The sequence below is a fragment of the Rhinatrema bivittatum genome, chromosome 3 (genome assembly GCF_901001135.1).
Source record: "Rhinatrema bivittatum chromosome 3, aRhiBiv1.1, whole genome shotgun sequence".
In the NCBI taxonomy this organism is placed as follows: domain Eukaryota; kingdom Metazoa; phylum Chordata; class Amphibia; order Gymnophiona; family Rhinatrematidae; genus Rhinatrema; species Rhinatrema bivittatum.
The window spans coordinates 85,675,862-85,700,470 of NC_042617.1; the positions used below are offsets into that span (position 1 = coordinate 85,675,862).

General features: G+C 42.0%; 1 long non-coding RNA gene across 1 annotated transcript; it reads left to right on the plus strand.

The window, feature by feature from the left end:
* The first annotated feature begins 338 nt into the window (after positions 1-338).
* Positions 339-24,609, plus strand: LOC115088532. The gene is made up of 3 exons (XR_003855799.1): positions 339-1,016; positions 3,806-4,843; positions 23,087-24,609. It is a non-coding gene; the product is annotated as an uncharacterized LOC115088532 (long non-coding RNA).

The window sequence follows — 24,609 nt, forward strand, 5'->3', positions numbered from 1 at the left end:
CGAGGAGAAGGAGGAGTAAGATCTACAACATTTACAGTGAATTTCCCCCTATATTTAAACTTCAAATTGTCACCACCATAATAGGCATTACTGGTTTCGAACCATTGCCTTATGCATAATCACATGGCTTGCTTACTCATGTTCCATAAAGAACTAAAGGAAATGTTATGGGGGAGGGGGGGGAGGGTTGTAAATTTTCTATGCAAATAAACCTCCTTCATTTCTTTATGGAACATGATGTAAGCAAGCCATATGATTATGCATAAGGCAATGAAGTTTTCAAAACCAGTAATGTGTATTATGGTGGTAAATTTTTGAAGTTTAAATATAGGGGGAAACTCACTATGAATGTTGTAGATCTACCGTATGGTAAAGTGGAACCATACATATAGTTTTATATATAATAGTGGTTTAAAAGAAATATTTGTGTAACAGTTTGTGACCTGTAAGATTCTAGTAAACAAAGAAAATAATTGGTATCTGACAAATGAAGACACCACAACTGATTAGCTGGATTCTTGAACAGTTTATCAAATGCTCTGAGCATCTAGTGTTATAGTTACTCTGCAGGCAGTCACAGGAATCAGTACAGAAAATAAAGGCAAAAGGTTAAATGCAAAGATTCCATACAAATCTGATATCACAATTTACATGTAGTTTGAACTAAAACTGACTGAGTATTCAGAATGCACAATTTAACAGAGATTTTCTATTATCCAAAATGGATTGAATTTTCAAAGCTTTTTATTCACACAAAACAGTTTTGTGTGTGCAAATTATTGTTAGAAAACAACACACAACCTGGTTACATGCAAATTGTTCTGAAAAATAGGAAGAAGTATTCCATAGGATGGAACTGAGGTGCAGTTAAACTAAATAATATAAATTTAATAATATAACTCTTGCATCTGTTTTTTTCTCTTTTTTTCTGTATACAGATCCTGACAACTGCACTGTATATTTACTTCATTCCAAATCAAAATAAGAAGAAATAAACATGAAATGGCATGTAAAAGGTTAGCCTTCAGCCAACGAGGTATCCAGGTTATCAGGAGCAAGCTATTTCTGAGCAAGTACAAATGAAACTCCGATTCCAGCAGAGGGTTTTACAAGCTCCTTGTGTTTATTAGAGATCCCAGCAGATTGATAAATAACCAGCAAACAGCACATTTCACTGTCATTTTTTTAAAATCAAAGATAGCACCAGGAAATAATGGATCATTTTTGTTTCACTCCAGTTGGCAAAAAAATCTTTGAAATTATTTTAAGAGATTAGACTTAAATTTTTAAGGCTGGCTACATACTTTCAGGAAAAGGTCATTCCTTACCATTTTATTGGAACTCTGTGAGAAGAATAATAATGAAGTGGCTGTGACAGCATTTGACATAGAGGCACCTCAGATTAGCCAGATATTTCATGGATGGAAAGTAATTAAAGTGCCTGACTCTAGTTAGGATTTCAGACAAGCAGGAAAGGATTAAAACTCTACCTTTTCTGACTGGCTGCAGGGAGAAGGGCGCAGTAATTGGTAAGCCAGGTGAGGCCAATTATCTGTGTATTTAAGCTGCCTGGGAGTAATTTGAAACAGATCTAGGTAGGGCTCTATGGTTTGTAGAGGCAGAGCAAGCCAACTCTCACAGTGTAAACTTGGGTTTTCAATTCTTTAGCAAGTTGCAAAGACAGACCTGTTGGCATGAAATAGCAACTTCTTCATAACTGAATGTGATGCTGTTCCCAAATGGTCAATGCTTAACCTCTACCTAAACATTACTTAATCTCTACCTTTAGAAACAATAGACTATTTGCTTAAATGATGTTAGCAGTGACATTTGGTGGTATAAAGGGTGAGATGTGCAGTGAGTTCATACTTTTTGTGTCAGCCTGTTTCTTCAGCTCTGAGTTGTTGGCTGTTGTTAGCGCCCTGGTGAGATTGCCAGAGGAGGTATGGTTTCCATAGAAGGAGTAAATCTAAAGCTCTACTCTTAGGCTTAAGGCCTAGCTTCTTTTTGGAAGAGCCTTTCAGAGGAATAATGGAGATAATACCAGGGTAAACAGCTTGCCTATGGAAGTCTCATCATTTATCTCAGCCTCTGAACTAAGTGACAGATTTGTTATTGAAGAACTGTGCTGAATTTTGCTAGGAATTCATTCTTTGTGATAAGGAAGTTGTTGTGCTACAGAAAGGCTAGCAGTTATGTTCTCACAGCCTGGGCAACCAAAATTATAAATTCCTCCCTAATGGAGGGCCTGCTCTTTATAGATCTAAAAAAAAAAAAAAGAAAGAAAGCCATAGTGTGACCATTAATAAAAAAGACAAACCTGGAGCCAGACAAACCTGAAAACTTCTGCCTGGTGTCCAATCTCCTTTTCATAGAGAAATTAGTAGAATAACCGGTAAAGAGCTATACTAAATGGCTGGCTAGCAGGGCTGGATTTACAATTTAGATGCCCACAGGCAGCGGAGACCCCCCCCCTCCCCCTCCCCCTCCCAGAAATCATGGTGAGTGCAGGGAGAGGGGAGTCCCTCCTCACTCCTGAAATCACCATAGGGCATTCAGGGTAGAGGGAGTACCACCTTCCCTTCCAGAAATCAGAGCATGGGGAGCCCTTGGCTAGTTTCCCTTCTTCCCTCAACTCCGGGCCTTTCATCTTCTCCCTGCTCAGTTGCATTGAAGCCAGACCTTTGACTAAATTGAGCATGAGGCTCTTACATCAGCATAAATGCATTCACAGACCCTGCTCCACCAGGGAAACCTGTGCTAGGCCTGAAAGCACGCACGCACTAGCGTAAGAGCTCTGCGCTCAGATTAGTTGAATTTACTCCTGCAGTGCAACCAGACCAGGCAGAAAATGAAAGGGTCAGTAGCTCCTCATAAAGACAGCGGTGAAAATACTCAGGAGGTGGCACCTATCAGAATTTGGCAATGGAGACAGTTGCCCCATTTGGGCAGTTGGCTGTAACCAGAGGTGCTATAGGTCCAGGTCCAAATCCAGATGTGGAGAAAGAATTATCTTTTGGGGCCTCTACTGAGCTAAATCACTGTCGCAGTCTCGAGTTCACACTCTAGGTAAAAAATCTCTCAAAAGGTAACAAACTGTCCAGAATAATTGCAAGGAAGCCAAAAGTAACAAAATGGGTATAAACCATGACTCAACCCAGTGTCCATCTATTCAACTCAAGCACTAGATACAAAAGGAAAATAAAATAAAAAGGAGTCCAAAGTGGTGTTTGAAATAAAACCTTTACTGCAACTTAAACAAAAGGTTGCAGGCCAAAATCGCAAAAATCAAAATCAGCATACAGAAGATCACCAAAACAAAACATATAGTTTGCTTGTCCATTTTAGGGCTTCTCACCTCTCTCCTAGCTCATGCACCTTCATCTATAGAAACCATATCCTCACCAGTGAGTGTAGCTCCAGCATAAACTGGTCAGCTGGAAAAATATCTCCAAGCACAAAAATAGTAAACTGGGTTCCAAATAGGACAAAACAGCCACTGTAATCCAAACTCTCAAAAATGTTCAAATCTCTTGAGTTCTTTCCTTACAAGCCCTAATCCTTCTCTTTACCCACACTGGTAACTGGTTGCCTGGGCAGAAGGTTCTTTGACCCAATCCTTTGGAATACCCAGCAAAGTCTCATAAAATTAAGATAAATGTATACAGGAATGTAAACTTTTCTTTAGCAAATTTAACAATTTTATTTCAAGCAACAGTTTTTCTTCTTGTAATAAACAATACTTTTTTTAATTCGATAAAATGGGCACATAACAATAAATTCTTTAACCTTTCTTTTCTCCTAGACACTACTGCTTCGAGTGCATAAAGCAAGGAGCCCTGGAGTCTCAGGATTCTTCCAAGCGAATGATATCAAACTGCAAAGTCAGATAAATATTGCACAATATTCTTTGATTATTAACTTAACTCAGCTTTTTCTCAATAATACTTTACTTCAAGAAGTGAGTTTTTGTGTGGGGTTTTTTTTTAATGTTTTTGAGGTAAAAGAAAGATCTTTTTTCTAGTGTTTTCATTCAGATAAGTATATACTTTTGGATTTGTTTTCTGTGTATTCTCTCCTTTCCTTAGTGTTCTTTCCTTTCTTCTTTCTTTTTCTTCTTATTTATCTACTTGTTTATCATTTGTATGTCTATAAGCTCAGGCCTGGCTATATCATTAAAGTGTATACACTTAGCTTGAGATTGTTTTCTTGGTTCCAGAATTATAGTATGGGATGTTCCTGCAGCCTCTGATGCCCTCCTTCAGCTCTTCTCTCCCAGTTCTTCTCCCTATTATCCTAAACTAAACAAAACCAATAAGAGAGGCTATCTCCCTGTGCCACTCCCTGTGCCAAGTATCTTCTGCAAGCTAAATATAGCGAGTTCCCTCGGTGTTTATGTTCTCGACGACTTAGTGGAAACTGTGTTGATCTAACTAAATTTTAAAAAACTATAATTGGTATAGTCCTTCACTATGAGAAAGAACAGTGTATATTCCCATATACACCACCAAGCACTGTGTACTAATACTTATTACTTTTGTAACATATTTAATTTTCCTTATTCTGTTGTAACATTTCCCTTCTGCTCAGTAATAATTGTTCCCTTGTGGCCACTGGGTTTACTATGGCGGCCTTGTCTGTGATTGCATTGGGGCCAATGTAATAAGACCAGCGGTGAAATTGCTTCTGGTTGTCTCCACATATTTTTTTAGTGCATGCAACAAAAGCAGGTGCCTCCACAGGATATAATAAAGATGAATATGTAAATGAGATGCGCACAGAAAATCCGCATTCATGTGAAACCTGCATGGAAAAGCACACACAAACGCGCTCGCAGCTCTAGGTAATAAAATGCGCCTATGTTTCTATGTTTATGTTCCAGTGAGAGCAGTATGGACAATGGATCCTCAACAAGAGAAAAAACAGTGTAACCCCATCAAACTCGACAGCGTGGTCGGCACAGCCCCGCTGACAATGCTGCTGATTCTGGTGGGGCCAAGCTGATTTTTCACTTAACAAGGCCACGCTTACCACACTGTCAATTTTGGAAGGGTGGCACTGCTTTTCAACTTAATAAGACCATGCTCACCACGTAGTCAATTTCAGCAGACATTGGAGAAAGAGAAGCACACCCTGCCCTGCCAGAAATTTTCACGGGTGAACATGATAAGAAGCACATAAAAATTTCAAAAAAATTGTTCTAACAAGTGGATTGACCTATGATTAAATATAAGGCAGAGTGACAAATGGCTGTATAACCCCACACAATGATGCCTATTATGATGGTCATTAGTTATGCATTGATATAAATATGTAGATAGTTGGAAATTAGTTATTCAGTGGCTTTGCCATGCTGCTGAATATACATCATAAGTTAGCCAGATAAGTTCTAACCAGCTAAGTTACTTACAGAGGCAGCTTTGAATATCTACCCCTGTAGTATTTAGACCATGGATATGGTGAGAAGACCTCTCACTGTCATCTTTATCCAATGTCTTGCAAGCTGACATACCTCAGTTGTGTGCTTGGTTAGTTACATAAGACACTACCAGAGAAAAACATCAGTATGATCATTGCATTGTGGAAATTACCTGTAAAGACTGATATTTCTATCTGCTTATAAAGAGGTTTGGCTTTAAGAGAATAAAAAGACCAATTCAGTTTTCCCCTGGCATTACAGTAGAACATAAGGACCCATCCTAAAAGGTGATAGTTTTCTGCAAGAACAAGAAATGGCTGTGTGTCATGGTGATCATGATGTGGAAACATTGGTATGATCAGTACAATACCAAAATCATTAGAAAGTGAATTAGGCAAACTGCTAGATAACATCCCAAAATAACATTAAATGTTTTGGTGAGCTGGAACTATACAGTTGGAAGAAGAGTGTGAAGAAACAGGTGGATTGTCTTTCAGACATTTAAGTCCACTTACAAAGTGGAAAGATGCCACCTAGGTACTTCTCGAGGAGTATAGACTTTTGTAAATTCTTGTGGGTGTATTAACCAATGGGAAAATCATGAAATGAGATATATTTTTATTTGTTATTTATTTAATTCTTTTATATACCGACCTTCATGACATGGGTCATATCAAATCAGTTTACATGGAACCTGGGGATAACATTCGTTAATGACCAGTTAACAAGAGGTCATTTACAGTAGTTAATAGTGACATTTAACAAGGAGTGGCAACTTGGAATCTGGAGAAAGAGAAGAGAGAGAGAGACAACCATTAAGTATATAAGGGGCTTAGCTACATATATAGCGAAGCAAGCTTAGATTGTAAGGATCCTGATTCGGACCGATTATGGGAAAGCTTGGCGGAATAGCCAAGAAATGTTTGTAGGCAGGGTTCCAGTCTGAGGTCTGGTGGAATATTATTCCAAATAGTAGGTCCTGCTACGAGAATGCTTGTTCTTTGGTGGCGGTGTGGCATGTGGCTTTGGTTGAGGGGGCGTGTAGAGATCCTTTGTATATTTTTCTGATGGGTCTGGATGAGGTGTGGAGTCTGAGAGGGATCTGAAGGTCTAGGAGTTGCTTGTGGATAGTTTTGTGGATTATGGTGAGGGACTTGTGTAAGATTCTATAGTTTATTGGTAGCCAATGCAGGTTCCATAAGATGGGAGTGATGAGATCTCTGTGATTGGTATTAGTCAAGACTCTAGCTGCCGTGTTCTGGAGCATCTGTAGTGGTTTTGTGGTGGAGAAGGGGAGAAGGGGAGTCCCAGGAGAAGTGCATTACAGTAGTCGATCTTGGCAAAGAGTGTAGTTTGGAGGACTTTCCTGAAGTCATGGAAGTAGAGGAGGGGTTTGAGCCTTTTTAGGACTTGAAGTTTGTAAAAGCAGTCCTTTGTAGTGTTGTTAATAGATTTCTTTAAGTTCAAACGGTGGTCAAGGATTCGATCTCTTTGGATGAGGTGGGTTCAAAGGTCTCTGAAAAAAAAGAGCTAGTTCTTCTGCTTTGACTTGTGCATGTTCCTCTGGAATAGTGGGGGCAGTGGTTTTCATGAGTTGGGAAACATAGGCGAAGAGAGCTTTGGCATAGAATTGGAGGTCATGAATTCTGCTGGCAAAAAAGTCTCTTTTTGTCCGTAGTATGGGTTCCTGTAGTGATGGAGGGAGCATTTATAGTCGGACACAGTAGTAGTGCTGGGTGCTTTGCGCCACTGGCGTTCCTTGAGCCTGAGGTCCTGCTTCAATATTTTAAGTTCTGGAGAGAACCAAGGTTGTTTTCCTTTTAGATCTGGGTTGATTGTTTTGACTGCTGGGGGGGCATAATTTATTGGCTATTTCTTCTGTGGTGTTGTGCCAGGTTTGTATGGCTGAGTTGGGGTTGGTTATATCCAGGTTAAAGAGTTCTTTGGAAAGGTGTTCGCTAAGGATGTCGGACGTGCATGACTTCCGGAAATGGATGGTGGAATGGGGTTATGGGTGGTTAGGGCGTGGGGTGGTTTACATTGTGTCCCTTTTAAGAAATTAAGGGAAGGTGTATCACTCAGGGAGTGTATATGAGATCTATATAAACTTGATTTCAAAGTTTATCAGGAGGAATTCCAGGTTAGCCAACAGAAGGCTGGGGTGCTAGAGTGCCTTGCCTCATGTCTCTGAAGGGATTCCCCTCCACCCACCCTCAAGGGGAAGGGCCTGAGGCTGGAAGAGTGTTTCTCCTCAAGAGGAAATTGTTAGAAGACCCAGATTTGGTCCCCAAGAAAGAAGATTTGTGATGGGGCTTCACAATCTTGTGCAAGTTCCATAAGGGATAAAGCCTGGGATGCTGGAGATCCCTTTCTACTACCCCAAGAAGTATTCTGGAGTAGTCTAGGGATGATACTGTATTGCCCTAGCAGGATAAAAGAGTTAAGAAGCTGCTGAAAGATCCATGATGATTAGACTGTGATGGAAGAAAAGATTTAAGGGGAATGTGAATAATTGATGCTATTGGAGACTTACAATGAAGTGCATTTTGCCTACTTGACCAGCAGTGTCTCTGTATCATTAAATGCCAGCAGCATCTATGCATCCTGTGAAGTATGGTAACACCCCACTGCACAAGCAAGAATGCATGCATATATGGCCAACCACACACGGAGTGCCAATTCTGATAAGAGATATATGATATCAGCACCTGGTAAAGACTTACCAGCATACTTATACCCAACACATACACAAACACACACTCACACACACACACACACACACACACACACTCTTTTTATCAATACCAACACCAGAGCTGACTGCCTGTAAATGAAACTAAAAATGTATCTTGTTTACATTATGTAATATGTATCTTCATTATCATACCAGATCCTTTCTAGCAAATGAAAATCACAACTATCTGCATCATGCTAACAAGAGTAAGAATTGGTCATTAACAAGAAATTAATTTTACAAACTAGGTTTACACTGCTTGACTAGCCATTCATAATGACAAAATAAATACAATATAACTCTTTTGATAGTATAATAATATAAAGTAGCAGGAAAAGATAACAGGGCACAGCATATACTGTATATACTTTTTCTACAATTAAATCCCTCTGGTGCTGTGGGAATCATATAACTGAGAGACTTCAATCACCTAAGAAGTATAACTGTAGATCAGCAGTGCCTATACCCTGGAGTGACATGCTGGCAATATAAGATAGATCTCTATTAAAAATGACTTTCTTCTATCATTTTCTGTCTCTTTTCTGGCAAAAGAACGTGAGTTATAAATATGTGTCGATTCACTGCCAGAGGTCTGAGCCACCAGTTGGTCAATGGCAGTTGAAAAACAAGTTTTTTTCCAAATATCTCTTATTGAAATAATAATTAAAAATATATTTAGCTATGTTGTGTGTTCTGAAACCTGCAAAAAGATATTTGGAGATGTCTTCAAAAAGATTTTCACACTACATAGGAGGCTGAACACACCTGTACTCTCTTTTTTAGCACTTGTCTCTGCCTCCATTGCTACCTACAACAGCAATTCACCCCCTTAGATGCTTACTTTTAATTCACCTTCTCTGAGACCTCCACCCCCAAATAAATATATGCAGTGGCAGAGCAGCAGGCTGTGAACCAGGAGACCAGGCTTCAAGTCCCACTATGGCTCCTTGTGATAGGGTCATTTATCAAAATGCTATGAGGCATTTTTGCATCTGTTAAAGCAATAGCACATGGTGTGATACAAATCTGAGAAAGAGTTAGGATTTACTGTTTTTTGGAGTGAGAGAAAGAGAGACAGAGAAGCCTAACTATGATACCTGCACACTAGATAGGTATTTATAGCTCTATGGGAGGCCCACCTAGTAACTCGAGGTGAGGTTTATGTATTAGTGTAGGGTTTAGGGACCACTTTGACATTCAAAGTGAGACGTACGAACAGAACAGTGTTCTCTTGTGAAGATTTGATGACCCTTGGAGTGAGGAAACTCACTGAAAGATGAGATTTGTGCAATGTTCTGTCAACCTAGCTTGATGGACTCTCTACCTGGTAACATCAAGCTAGGTTGAGAGAACATTGCACAAATCTCATCTTTCAGTGAGTTTCCTCACTCCAAGGGTCATCAAATTTTGACAAGAGAGCACTGTTCTGTTCGTACGTCTCACTTTGAATGTCAAAGTGGCTCCTAAACCCTACACTAATACCTAAACCTCAACTCGAGTTACTAGGTGGGCCTCCCATAGAGATATAAATACCTATCTAGTGTGAGGGCATCATGGCTATGTTCTCTCTCTTTCACTCTCACTCTCACTCTCACGCAAACATGGCCCCCTCAGTGATTGTATGTAGGAAATACCACAATTCTGGCATTTCTCTCACAGTACAAACAAGTTATCACAATTTGCAGTAAGTTAGCACTTCACATAGGTATTAGCACAAATTGCAATAAACTGCCTATTACCATAAAACACACCCCTTTTTCTATCGCATGCGATATTTAGTGCATTTTTGATAAATCCAGGCCTTAGATTGTAAGCCCTGTGGGGATAGGGAAATACCTACAGTACCTGAATATAATCTGCTTTGAAGTGCTGCAAAAAGCAGAATATAAATAAAATAAATGCATTTCCTCAGAGCAGGAATAACTTCAGGACACCTTCCTTTGTCAGAAAATATTTCACTATAAGAACCGAAAAGAATGTTTTCTTTTATTTTACCCCCATGGAAATCATTGGCAGATAGCCAAACACACATTTTTTTAAAATTTTTCTCAATCCATTTGGTATTGGAATGAAAGCCAAACAGAGTGAGAAAAATGGGGAAAAAAGTCCAGTGCAATTTCTCCCCATTTTCACAGAAAGAGATGGCACCAGTAGTATTGTACTTTTCTCTTTCAAAGCATTGGTCACTGTATCTACAAGCTTCTCCGCACACAAGGCAGACTTCTGCACACCTCACCCTGAGAATCCCCATTCATATATTTTGCTCACATTCACAAGTTCAGACTAATCGCCCCTACTTTGAACACAGTCACTCACTCTTTTGTCCTCTCACCATGCAGTCAAATACACACACACACACACACACACACACACATATATTGCTATAAGAAACAAAAATGCCAAGGACAACATGAATACAAAACAATGGTTACGTTTTTTGCCCCTTCCTAGGATAGGTACAAGGATGACAGACTTTTAACATACGACTCCGGGGAAAGGTCTACTTTCCTCCTCCAAAAGATGTCTGTCTTCTCCTTTCACTTAGAGAGGTGGAGCAGCAGCCTGTTCAGCAGAGGCTGAAAGTGAGGGAAAAAAGGGACAGTCACTTAGGATGCTTTACAAACTACACAGAAAGCAGCAGGCGAAAAGCAGAAAACAAGGCAGCACATACATCCATTAAGTTGCTTCACGCCTCTCCACAGCAAACCGCAGGGAATCAGGGCATGAAAGGAAGCATAATTGTATGAAAGCATAAACACATGCATCCTTGCATCCACTGGTGGCATGTTAGTTCAGAAAGAAAGTGGACCTTTGAAGAGGCTCATGCATGTGTGCATATTTTGGCCAGATTGATTTAAGTTCACTTGCAGCAAAAAAAACCCAAACCCTGTGTTTCATCTGAAAATGTGCTTAACTTTGTTACTCAATATCTGTCCAGTAAGTTGGCACTCTTATCTGTTTTTGAAAATTGACCCCATGCAAATAAGATGATGCAGGGATTGTAGTGTGGGCAGTAGGGATGTGAATCGTTTTAGGACGATTAAAATTATCGTCCGATAATTTTAATATCGTCTTAAACCGTTATGGAACACAATACAATACAGATTCTAACGATTTATCGTTATAAATCGTTAGAATCGTGAGCCGGCACACTAAAACCCCCTAAAACCCACCCCCGACCCTTTAAATTAAATCCCCCACCCTCCCGAACCCCCCCCAAATAACTTAAATAACCTGCGGGTCCAGCGGCGGTCCGGAACGGCAGCGGTCCGGAACGGGCTCCTGCTCCTGCATCTTGTCGTCTTCGGCCGGCGCCATTTTCCAAAATGGCGCCGAAAAATGGCGGCGGCCATAGACGAAAAAGATTGGACGGCAGGAGGTCCTTCCGGACCCCCGCTGGACTTTTGGCAAGTCTCGTGGGGGTCAGGAGGCCCCCCACAAGCTGGCCAAAAGTTCCTGGAGGTCCAGCGGGGGTCAGGGAGCGATTTCCCGCCGCGAATCGTTTTCGTACGGAAAATGGCGCCGGCCATACGCCGGCAGGAGATCGACTGCAGGAGGTCGTTCAGCGAGGGTTCCGGCGCCTCGCTGAATGACCTCCTGCAGTCGATCTCCTGCCGGCGCCATTTTCCGTACGAAAACGATTCGCGGCGGGAAATCGCTCCCTGACCCCCGCTGGACCTCCAGGAACTTTTGGCCAGCTTGTGGGGGGCCTCCTGACCCCCACGAGACTTGCCAAAAGTCCAGCGGGGGTCCGGAAGGACCTCCTGCCGTCCAATCTTTTTCGTCTATGGCCGCCGCCATTTTTCGGCGCCATTTTGGAAAATGGCGCCGGCCGAAGACGACAAGATGCAGGAGCAGGAGCCCGTTCCGGACCGCTGCCGTTCCGGACCGCCGCTGGACCCGCAGGTTATTTAAGTTATTTGGGGGTGGGGGATTTAATTTAAAGGGTCGGGGGTGGGGTTTTAGGGGGTTTTAATGTGCCGGTTTTTCGATTTTTCGATTTTTCGATTTTTTTAACGATTTTTCACGATTTTTCACGATATTTTACCCCCCCAAACGGCAACAATACGATTCCCTCCCCCTCCCAGCCGAAATCGATCGTTAAGACGATCGAGGACACGATTCACATCCCTAGTGGGCAGGTATTTTTGGCTTCTTGCCCTGTTGTTCACACCATAATCAAGGCCCTCAGTCTAGTCAATTCCAGATGTTGATGGCATCACATGAGTATCCTTGCATATATAAAACAGGAATAATGAGGCTCATGCATAGGGAAATGCAGCTAATACATTCCATGGGTCAGAGTAGAATTCTCTTCAAATACTTCATTATAAGGTCGTTTGTGTGCAATTCACCTTTATTCAGGCAAATAGGCTCTTTTCTGGGAATTAATTCACTAAATAATTATTTACTGCCTGACTAAATAATTATCTACTTCAGCCTCCACTCTGACCTCAAAATATGTGAACAAACCCCATAGTTGTATTCCTGATTTTTGATAACTGGATTGTTCAGGCTGCAAATCAGCAGCAACCACTTGTGATGCAGACAGAGCTTGTGAAAGTGCAAGATCAAGTGCAGATGGCAATACAGGAAGCAGAGCAGGTGCAGGAACCCCAGTACCTACAGCATCACAGAAGGGAGCAGATACAACAGTATAACACAGTTTTCATTTCTGCACACACTTATAGGACTTCTGGAAGATGAGGTGGTGAGAAGGTAATGGCAGAGTTTAGTGACCATAATGTGCATTCATTTCGATCCAAATGGAAAAAAGCAACCAAACTGAATTTGCATGATCCCTGAAAAAAATCTAAATCCTTTTTGGGTTCATCTGGTTCTGTCCCGTTAAGATCTGTAGGAGATTGAAAACATTGCATTTTTTGTACTCTAATGCAGACAGCTAGAGATGGGGACAAGGAAGGAACAGGATCAATCACACTGAAGCATGTTTTCCATCAGCCTCTCCCAGCTAGCAGCCGCATGTCATCATTTATTTTAGGTGAAATAGAAACTATGAGCACTTTGAGCAGCATAGGCAGCAAAATGAGGTGAGTTGCTCAGGCCATGCCTGATCAGCTTTTGGCAGGCAGCTTACCAAGGATTTCAACATTCCTTTTTACAGTGTCCAGTTAAAACACATGCCCCTGATCAGCTGTCGCTTTTCCAGACTGAAGAACCCTAACCTGTGTAGCCTCTAATCATAGGGAAGCCATTCCATCACTTTTATTATTTGTGTTGCCCTCCTCTGCACCTTTTCTAGTTCCACTATGTCTTTTTTGAAATGGGGTGACCAGAGCTGTACACAGTAATCAAGGTGCAGTCACATCATGGATTGATACAGAGGCAATATGATATTTTCTATTTCATTCTTCATCCCTTTTCATATCATTCCAAATATTATATTTGGTTTTCTGACCGCCAGCACACAATGAGCTAAGGATTTCAATGCACTGTCCAAAAGAACTCCAAGTTTGTTTTTTTTCTGAATGGTGACTCCAAATACAGAATCCTGCATTATATGCCTATAGTATTAGTCAGGATGATTCTTCACTATGCCCATCACTTGGAACTTTTCCATACTAAATTTCATCTGCAAGATCCACACTAAATTTCATCTGCAAGATCCTTTTGCAGTTCCTCACAATCTGCTGCTGCTTTAACAACTTTGAATAATGTTGTGTCATCTGCAGATCTGATCACCTCACTTGTAGTTCCCTTTTCCAGATCACTTATGAATATGTTAAACAGCACAGCTCTCAATGCAAATCCTATATGGAAAACTGACCATTTATGTTATGGAGTCTCAATTTAGTGGACCCTTGGGCCAACCTGCAGGAGACTGGGAAAGGTGGTCAATGTCTCTAGTATGTGGCAGGCCGGGAGGCAGATGTTCAGGCAGGACGTGGAGGTGCTCTTCACCCTGGAAGCTGGTACTCCCCCGGGAGGAGCTTGTAGAAGCCCAACTGCTGGGACTTAGGCGGCTTCACCCTTGGAAGCCGAAGCCCCCCCCCCCCCCCCCCCGAGAGGAGCCCGTAGGGGCCCGGCCGCTGGGAGGCGATTTGTTGATCAGGACTGAGAACTGGAACCAGACTAGGACAGTAGATCAGTACTGTAACAGGGCTCGGGTTCTGGAACCAGGCAGGAACTGTACCAGGACTCGGGTACTGGAACCAGGCAGGATCTGTAGCAGGCAAGCAGGAACCAAGCAGGTACTGTAGCAGGCAAGCAGGAACAGAGCAAGTAGCAAGGCAGCTCACTCCGGGGCACAACGCAACAGGGAACCGGGAGGTAAATCCGTTGCAAGGCAAAGACTGAATGTCCGCGGCCGGCTTATCAAGGCTGCGGCATCTGACGTCAGGAACTGGGCGGAGTTACCGCTGGCGGGAAATGGCCTAGAAAAGCGTCTAAGTGGCGCGCACGCACGCGCACGCGCCTAGAAGCAGGGCGTCCATGGGAAGCTTTCCGGCGACGCGGCCCCCGCGGGGTCACCGCCAAACAGGGCACAAACCAGGCCTCCAGAAGCGGGAGTAGGTCCAGGAGCACGGAGGTAAGAGTCTGGTCGCGGCGCTCGTGGCCAGAACCGCAACAATTTAGTCCTACTTTCAGTTTCCTTTCTTTTAACCAGTTATTAATCCACAGTAGAACACTGTCTTCTAGCCTATCCCATGACGTTTTAATTTCTGATAAGACTTTTATGCAAATACACTTTATCAACTGGCTCACCTTTATCGACATGATTTATTTACGCCTTCAAAAAAATCTAATAGATCAGTAAGGCAAGACTTCCCTTTACTAAACCCGTGTTGACTCTTCCCCATTAAAGCCATGTCTATTTATATGGCCAGTGATTTTGCCTGGCTCCAATATCAAGCTCACTGGTCTATAGTATTATGGATCACCCCTGGAGTCCTTTTAAAAAGGCTTGTGGCTGTTTTAAATGACAGATTACAGATTACTAGTAACAGGTTTACAGTTTCATGTTGGAGTTCTTTTGAAATTCTGGAGTGCTTGCTATCTGTTACTCTTTAGTCTTTAGTTTATTTTTATTTGTTCATTTATTATATTTGATTATATGCTCAACCTATGAGCCCAGAGTAAGTTACAATACAAATCATCTTTATCACATTACACCCTAACAATACTAGTCATGAGCAACCTACCCATCAGCAGTAATCACAGCCCTCACCCCCCAAATGCTTTTAATTTCTTACGAAAGGACAAATAACCAAGTTCCATACAACGATTCAAAGACAATAAATTCCACAAATCTGGACTTAAATAGCTAAAGGCTCTATGCCTAATCACTGTTAATTTTACTAATGCCAACTTGGCAAAGCCAGTAGTACCTACTGAGAAGATCATAACCATCTCAAGGGGGAATAATATTACAATAAATCTGGAGGTCTTTATTCAGAAAACTGACTATTGGTGTGATAGCTAGATACATATAAAGTCAAAAAAGAGCTAGGATCTTCAAAGATCTGCAAAGCTATCCAGCTAAGTGTAAACATATGGCAATAGGTGTTTATAAAGAGAGGCAGTTAAGAAATTGTAGCTGGATAATTAAATATATTTGTACGTGTCCACATAGCTGGATAGAATCACTAAATTCTTATACCCAAAATCACCACATAGGCAAATAGAGTCACTAACCACTCAGTAGCCAAAATAGCCACATAGATGGCTATATTCCTTCACTATTGAAGGAATATAGCCAGTGATAACATGGACAGTGCACCTAGCCCAGGGCTATGTTTTTTTTAACAATAGTGGTGGCCATTTCATACTGTGAGGACAAGTGCCTATACAAGTGCCTATATATGATCATTGATGTTAATGCCCTCTCTTTTATAGGCTGAGTCTCAAAAGTGAGTGTCAGATATGGCTGATCTCAAGTTTCAGAGCAGATGGAATATAAATGCATCTAGTGGCATCAAGAATGGGTGGAGTAAATCCATGAAGAGATCTACTGTACTCATGTGCTACCATAAGATTGACAATGGAGACATTAGCAACAATATAATTGTAGGGAAGAAGGTTGGTTTAAGAGGAAGTATCTTAGTTCGCTCAGCAAGCATTGCAGTACCCTGCTGGCCTACCTATCAGCTGCAGCCTTCATTCAACATTCAGTAATGTAGCCCCTGGTCAGTTCAAATATATTTTAGCTGATACAGTTTATTAAGAGTGCTCACCTTTATGAGACTGGGAGAACAAGCTATACAGAGAGCCACACTAAACACCAGAAATGTCTGAGAAAGTTGTATATCTAACATTCACTACCTTGTGTTTCAAACAATGAAAGTGAATGCCACTGGGACACAGAAGCCCTGACAATAAAGTTCCAAGTTATTAGATACAGGGAACCAGAGCTCTTTCAAGAGCTGAGAACAGAGTCCCAGGCTCGGGATGTTAAGTCTCAATCAGGGCCGGTGGAAGCACTAGGCGAACTAGGCGATCGCCTAGGGTGCCTAGCATTAGGGGGCGCCGAGCTGCTGGTAGCCGATAAGAAGGCTCATAGGGCTGCCGAAGATCGGCAGGGCCGTGGAGGACCTCACGTCACCACGGCCTGAAAAAAAAGGTCGCTCTAAGCCTGCAAAAACTCCTCCTCCTTCCTGCCCCCGCGGCCCCGGAAGAAAAATGTTGCTGGAGCCACGCGGGCAGGAAGGGGGAGGAGCATCAGCCGCATGCCAGAAGGAAGAGGAGCATCAGCCGCGTGCAGGAAGGAAGAGGAGTCCCAGCCGCGTGTTGGAAGGAGGAGGAGCATCAGCCACATGCAGAAGAGGAGCAGCGCTTACGGGCCGCTGCGAATCCCACTTTGCGGGCAGCCCGAGAAGACCAGGGCCGCTCCAGAGCCCATCCTGTGGCGACCCGCGAAGAGGAGGCCCAGAGGTGAGAGAGAGGCTGAGGGTGTGTGTGTGTGTGCGCGTGTATGAGATGAGTTGAGAGACTGTGTGGGAGTGAGGACCTGAATGTTTGCAGAGATAGCATGTGAGAGCCTCTGTGTGTGTGTGTGTGTGAGTGTGTGAGAGAGAGACAGCATGTGACAGTGAGAGCCTATGCTTGAGCAAGACAGCTTGTGGGAGTGAGAGAGAGCCTGTGTGTGTGAGTCAGACAGCATGTGCCAGTGAGAGACTGTGTGTATGAATGATTGTATGAGAGAGAGCATGTGAGAGTGAGAGCCTGTGTGTGTGTGAGAGAGAGAGAGAGAGAAAGCATGTGAGAATGAGAACCTGACTGTGATTTTGAGGGAAGAAGACAGATGGAGAGAAAAGAAATAGAAAAAAGACAATATAAAAGGAATTGGCAAAAAAAATAAGAAAGGAAAGGTGGAAAAAAAATCCTGTGACCAACCGATTAGAAAACTAAGATCAGACAGCAAAGGTAAAAAAAAAAAAATTACTTTTTACTGATTGGCACATGTAATCTTTGGGAATGTGCAAGAGTAGCACTTTCTCTATGCACAATGTAGGAGATCAGCATGGAGGAAGTGGAAGCCCACGGGGCCTGCAGAGAGGAGGCAGCAGAATGGGCTTCAGTGCCAGTAGCAGCAATCACCAATCCAGTGCCTCCCCAATAGCCACGCAGCAGCAGTGACAGTGGCAGCAGAGGAATGAGAGAGGCTCTGAGGTTGCTGGCAAAAGAAAGAGAGGGGGTCTGCCTTTAATGTGTGCATGTGTATGAATGGGAGACTACCTGGGGGTGTATGTGTGTGAATGCATGGGTGCCTGCCTGAGGGTGTGTCTGTGTATGAGAATGAATTGGTGCCTGCCTGGGGGTCTGTGGGTGTGAGAATGAATGTGTGCATGCCTGGGGGATGGGGAGGGAGTAGTGTGAAAATGAATGGGAGCCTGCCCGGGGGTCAGTGTGAGAATGATTGGGAGCTTGCCTGGGTGTGTGTGTTTGTGTGTATGTGAGGAAGCCAGTGAGAGTGAGAGCGCATGAGTGTGTATGAGAAAATCCAGGGGTGTAAGAGTGTGTGTGGGGGGGGGGGGAGTGTGTGTTGGGGAGAGAGTGTCTTACACCTGAGAGTGTGTCAGTGTCTGTGAGAGCGAGAGGTTATGGTGGGTATAAGAGCATGAATGTGTATGTATGTGACAGTGTATGTGTGAGAGAGAATGGACATGTGAGTATGTGTGAGAGAGAGAGAACCTCCTAATCCTCGACAATATCAGGCTGACTGGAAATCAAGAGCTTCCATGCATGGACAGCAGGGGCTTTTTAAAATCCTTATTAGTTTTAATTATTGGGTGTTATTTGATATATAAGAACATAAGAACATAAGAAAATGCCATACTGGGTCAGACCAAGGGTCCATCAAGCCCAGCATCCTGTTTCCAACAGTGGCCAATCCAGGCCATAAGAACCTGGCAAGTACCCAAAAACTAAGTCTATTCCATGTAACCATTGCTAATGGCAGTGGCTATTCTCTAAGTGAACTTAATAGCAGGTAATGGACTTCTCCTCCAAGAACTTATCCAATCCTTTTTTAAACACAGCTATACTTACTGCACGAACCACATTCTCTGGCAACAAATTCCAGAGTTTAATTGTGCGTTGAGTAAAAAAGAACTTTCTCCGATTAGTTTTAAATGTGCCCCATGCTAACTTCATGGAGTGTCCCCTAGTCTTTCTACCATCCGAAAGAGTAAATAACCGATTCACATCTACCCGTTCTAGACCTCTCATGATTTTAAACACCTCTATCATATCCCCCCTCAGTCGTCTCTTCTCCAAGCTGAAAAGTCCTAACCTCTTTAGTCTTTCCTCATAGGGGAGTTGTTCCATTCCCCTTATCATTTTGGTAGCCCTTCTCTGTACCTTCTCCATCGCAATTATATCTTTTTTGAGATGCGGCGACCAGAATTGTACACAGTATTCAAGGTGCGGTCTCACCATGGAGCGATACAGAGGCATTATGACATTTTCCGTTTTATTCATCATTCCTTTTCTAATAATTCCCAACATTCTGTTTGCTTTTTTGACTGCCGCAGCACACTGAACCGACGATTTCAATGTGTTATCCACTATGACACCTAGATCTCTTTCTTGGGTTGTAGCACCTAATATGGAACCCAACATCGTGTAATTATAGCATGGGTTATTTTTCCCTATATGCATCACCTTGCACTTATCCACATTAAATTTCATCTGCCATTTGGATGCCCAATTTTCCAGTCTCACAAGGTCTTCCTGCAATTTATCACAATCTGCTTGTGATTTAACTACTCTGAACAATTTTGTGTCATCTGCAAATTTGATTATCTCACTCGTCGTATTTCTTTCCAGATCATTTATAAATATATTGAACAGTAAGGGTCCCAATACAGATCCCTGAGGCACTCCACTGTCCACTCCCTTCCACTGAGAAAATTGCCCATTTAATCCTACTCTCTGTTTCCTGTCTTTTAGCCAGTTTGCAATCCACGAAAGGACATCGCCACCTATCCCATGACTTTTTACTTTTCCTAGAAGCCTCTCATGAGGAACTTTGTCAAACGCCTTCTGAAAATCCAAGTATACTATATCTACCGGTTCACCTTTATCCACATGTTTATTAACTCCTTCAAAAAAGTGAAGCAGATTTGTGAGGCAAGACTTGCCCTGGGTAAAGCCATGCTGACTTTGTTCCATTAAACCATGTCTTTCTATATGTTCTGTGATTTTGATGTTTAGAACACTTTCCACTATTTTTCCTGGCACTGAAGTCAGGCTAACCGGTCTGTAGTTTCCCGGATCGCCCCTGGAGCCCTTTTTAAATATTGGGGTTACATTTGCTATCCTCCAGTCTTCAGGTACAATGGATGATTTTAATGATAAGTTACAAATTTTTACTAATAGGTCTGAAATTTCATTTTTTAGTTCCTTCAGAACTCTGGGGTGTATACCATCTGGTCCAGGTGATTTACTACTCTTCAGTTTGTCAATCAGGCCTAGCACATCTTCTAGGTTCACCGTGATTTGATTCAGTCCATCTGAATCATTACCCATGAAAACCTTCTCCATTACGGGTACCTCCCCAACATCCTCTTCAGTAAACACCGAAGCAAAGAAATCATTTAATCTTTCCGCGATGGCCTTATCTTCTCTAAGTGCCCCTTTAACCCCTCGATCATCTAACGGTCCAACTGACTCCCTCACAGGCTTTCTGCTTCGGATATATTTAAAAAAGTTTTTACTGTGAGTTTTTGCCTCTACAGCCAACTTCTTTTCAAATTCTCTCTTAGCCTGTCTTATCAATGTCTTACATTTAACTTGCCAATGTTTATGCTTTATCCTATTTTCTTCTGTTGGATCCTTCTTCCAATTTTTTAATGAAGATCTTTTGGCTAAAATAGCTTCTTTCACCTCCCCTTTTAACCATGCCGGTAATCGTTTTGCCTTCTTTCCACCTTTCTTAATGTGTGGAATACATCTGGACTGTGCTTCTAGAATGGTATTTTTTAACAATGACCACGCCTCTTGGACATTTTTTACTTTTGTAGCTGCTCCTTTCAGTTTTTTTCTAACAATTTTTCTCATTTTATCATATGTGCTGTTTTGAAATATTTTATTGGTGTTTGGGAAATTGTAAAAAATGTATATGATTTTAATTAATAGAAATTCTATTTATCAGTAGTTTTAAAATATTCTTTTATTAGTATGGTTTTACTATTATAACTGATGCTTATGTTTCTTGATTTTATTGTTTTATGAGGAATGGTGGTTCTGTTTTTCCATTATTAATACACAGAGTCTGGCTTCTTGGGGTTTCCATTTCAGTTTTTTCTAATTTGTGCTCCTTTATTTTGTATTCTGTATTTGGTGAGGGTCTGTTTCTGCTCTGTGTGTGTGAACATGATGAGAGATTCTGCTAGCATGTAGTGTCTGTATAGGGATCTATAGCAATCGGGTTTGTTTTGTTTCCTCAGTAGGTGATGTATTGGTATTCTAGGACCCAGTGTAATATTTATCCTTGCTTATTCACAGGTAGGGTTATTGTTGTTTGAGTCCTTGGTGTTATTACTGTTATGTTATGATGGGATTGCAGTATAGATTTTGAGTGTCTTTTTTGCGGGGTTTTGTGTTAGTTCACAATGTGCCTGGCAGTGGAAGGTGTTTGTGCTGCTGTTACTGTGAGGTGACACCAGAATTTGAAAATATCTTTTAGTATGATGAGCTGTAAGAGAAACATTGAAGCTCCATTGTTTGGGGGAATTTCAGTGGATGCACAGAGTTACAGAACTGGAGGTGCAGGATTTATATTGACAGTCTGTCCCTTCCTATATATTCCAGGCTTCACTTTCATAGCCATATAGAATTAGTTGAATGAGGCTATCAAATAATTTTATAGTGTGAAACTGGCCAGCTTTTTAAATTTATGCAGAAGACCCTTTGGACTTTATTAACACTTTTTTTTTATAACCAATTTTAAAGCATTTCTTCATCACACCCACCTATAGAGGTGGGTGTGATGAAGAAATGTCATTTTGGCTTCCCCCCCAAATTCTTCTGTTTAGAGATGCCACTGATTTTCTGTGACCTTAAACATTAGTACAAGAAGGATTAAGTGGGGGGGGGGTGGGGGGTGCTGGAGAGGCACACAAATGCATTGGCCCCTGGGCACCAGAGACCCTTGGTGCACCACTGGGTGCGAGTCATATGGGGCCGCAAGCGATGGCAAAGAGGAGTGGAGATTTGGCGGGCCGCAACCAGTGCCCAACCTGCTCGCGACCCAGAAAACCGCACAGTCAGCGGGCGTGATCGACAATGAGGTAGGAATCGGGGCCAAGACCGGGGGGTGGCGGCGCAATGGGGGGGGGGGGGGGGGCGCAAGGGAGAAGGCTCGCCTAGGGCGCCAAATCCCCTTGCACTGGCCCTGGTCTCAATGTCTGCACACCAAACATGTTAATAGAATCTCCAAAGAACTGTAGTGATTGTTCTCACTTTGGGCCCATACACATGGATGAGCATAGTATCACAGATGTCTTGCACCTTCTTATTACATCCAAAAACTGTAACAAAGTGCTTACTATACTAAGACATTCAACCTAGAGGATCAGAGGAAAATGGGGCATCAATCAAGCACATTTCTAATAACTATCTTGGGCCCAGAGTAAAACAGAGAATGATAAATATACTACTTGTCTGTCATACAAGTATGAAGTTTTGATGGTGAGACAACTAACATAGGGCTTTAGATGAATAGGTCATGACAAAGAGGAATGAGATCTCTTATAGGACTATTAACTAACATGTCTCCTTCCAATCTGTATAGCATGGTTAAAAGAGAACCTAAATAAATATTTTATGCTAATTGAGCAGCAAATGGGTAACAAGGCCTAGCATATAAAGCATGATGTCACACAGCATAGAGAAACAATCTTGTATGGAATTGTAGTTCAGATAGAAAGTGTCTTAGTCTAGAAGAGCTATGTAGTGCATTCAATTTCCTAATAAAGTGGCCACCATCAAGAACACTAGGAGAGCCATCTATTCTTCAAATGTAACAGGTTCTTTCATTTCCAGTGCTAAATATTGAACTTAAGAGAAAATGAGGTACTTGTATATAACTACATTCCAAACAATGCTTTACATGCTGTATCAAGGGTAGTCATAGTGTCAGAACTAGAAGTTAGCAAAACAGGACCATCTAACATTTGGTACATCTTTATTATATGCCCATTTCATTATAGACTACCTATTAAACATACATATCTATCAAATGCTTAGATATAGAAGGAGCTGGATATGTAGTTGTGTTTGCTAACATCTATTTTGTGGGGTGTAGCTTGCCATATTCCAATGTTCTGATACATTGGAAGCCCTAGTTAGCAAAATATAGGCCTCTGTATGCGTGATCCTACAACTTAGCTCTTCAGAATAAACAAACATTATCAATGTTAATTAAATATCTGGTAACAATACTGACCTTATGTTTATTTTCCCTTCAGAACACTCTCAGGGGATGGCAGCTGCACAGAAGGGGGATGCCAATCCAGGTGACCGCCAGCAAGAGGGCCAGCAGACCTCAGTAGGGGTAGAAGAGTAGGAGAAGAAAATGGGAGAGGAGGCCATTGCAGAAGGAGAGAAGGAGGAGGAAGATGGCACAAAGGAGGAGGAGGTCACAGCACCCTCTGCCCCTAGAAGGTCCTCTCCATGGAGCCCTGCTTCTCCAATGGACACCAGGCTTACCTGGAAGCTAATAAAAGAATTGCAGGCTCTACATGGAGCTGTCAGCATAGTGAGGCCACTGTTTCCCTCACCAGGGAAACTCAGGATCTGAGGGAGCACATGGTACCTTCTAAAATGATCCATAGACTGGAGCGGACCACTGTGAATGGAACAAGTGGTCATTAAATGGACCTTTTGCTGGGCTTCTGTTGCCTTTATTGAAGGGAGGAACTCTAACAACATTTGTTGTTTGTTGCAAAAGTGCAGATCAATCATATGTCATCACATGTAATATGTATTAGACTTGTTGGTAAGGAAATGACATGAAGCACAGTACTAGCCAAACACGATGTGTTATTGCTGATCTACCCTGTATAGAGAAGCTGACCTGTATAGGGTCTCATTGACACACCACTATAAATATAGGGCCTGTTAATGACTCTATCTGATGTAAAAGCTACAGTTATATGTTGGCAAAGCCACATAGATTCATCATCTATAATTATTTGCAGGCAGTCCTGTAGGTCGCTATGAAGGCCTAAAGTGGCAGGAAGCATCCCTAAAGAGGTTACAGTCAGCAGTATACAGCTATAACTATCTCTCTACAAGAAACATGCAGGCCTGATAGTATTCGAACTTTGAGAGGAAGAACACATTACCAAAGTTGCTCACATTACAATACTGCAACTGAGAAGCCAACCAGAAAGACATCACTAGGATATAAAGCTAAACAGTTTGGATGGGATAACATAAGTTTTCAGTTGCGTATCTCAGACCCATCAAGCGAAGAACCCTTTTTTGGTAGCTGCATGCTCACACAAAGAACCCAGGTCAACAATGAGGAAGGAACCAAAGCTACAATAATTCATTCCAATCCTTACCTCTTCCATATGGTGTGAACATGGAAGTTTACCACTAGATGAAGGTAGCTTTTAAGTATCTGCAGAATGAAAGCACATGCAAAACAATATTTATAAGGCAGGGCACTACCTTTGCTACAGTCTTGAGGCTGGGAAGGGCCTATATACTGTGGAAGTAATAGATCTTTGTAAATCCATAGTGTTGTATTACTTCCCCCTCTAGAGAGAAGATAATTTCCAAAGTCATAATTACTTCTAATTGACATGATGTGAGTTAGCAAAAAGCCATAGCAATTAGGAATCAGCTGAAGTGTTGACCATAGCAAAGCTAAGTTATTGTATCCTATGTCCCCAGTACTGCAATGATACATAGAAACATAGAAATGACGGCAGAAGAAGCCCAAACGGCCCATCCAGTCTGCCCTGCAAGTTTTGCACTTTTT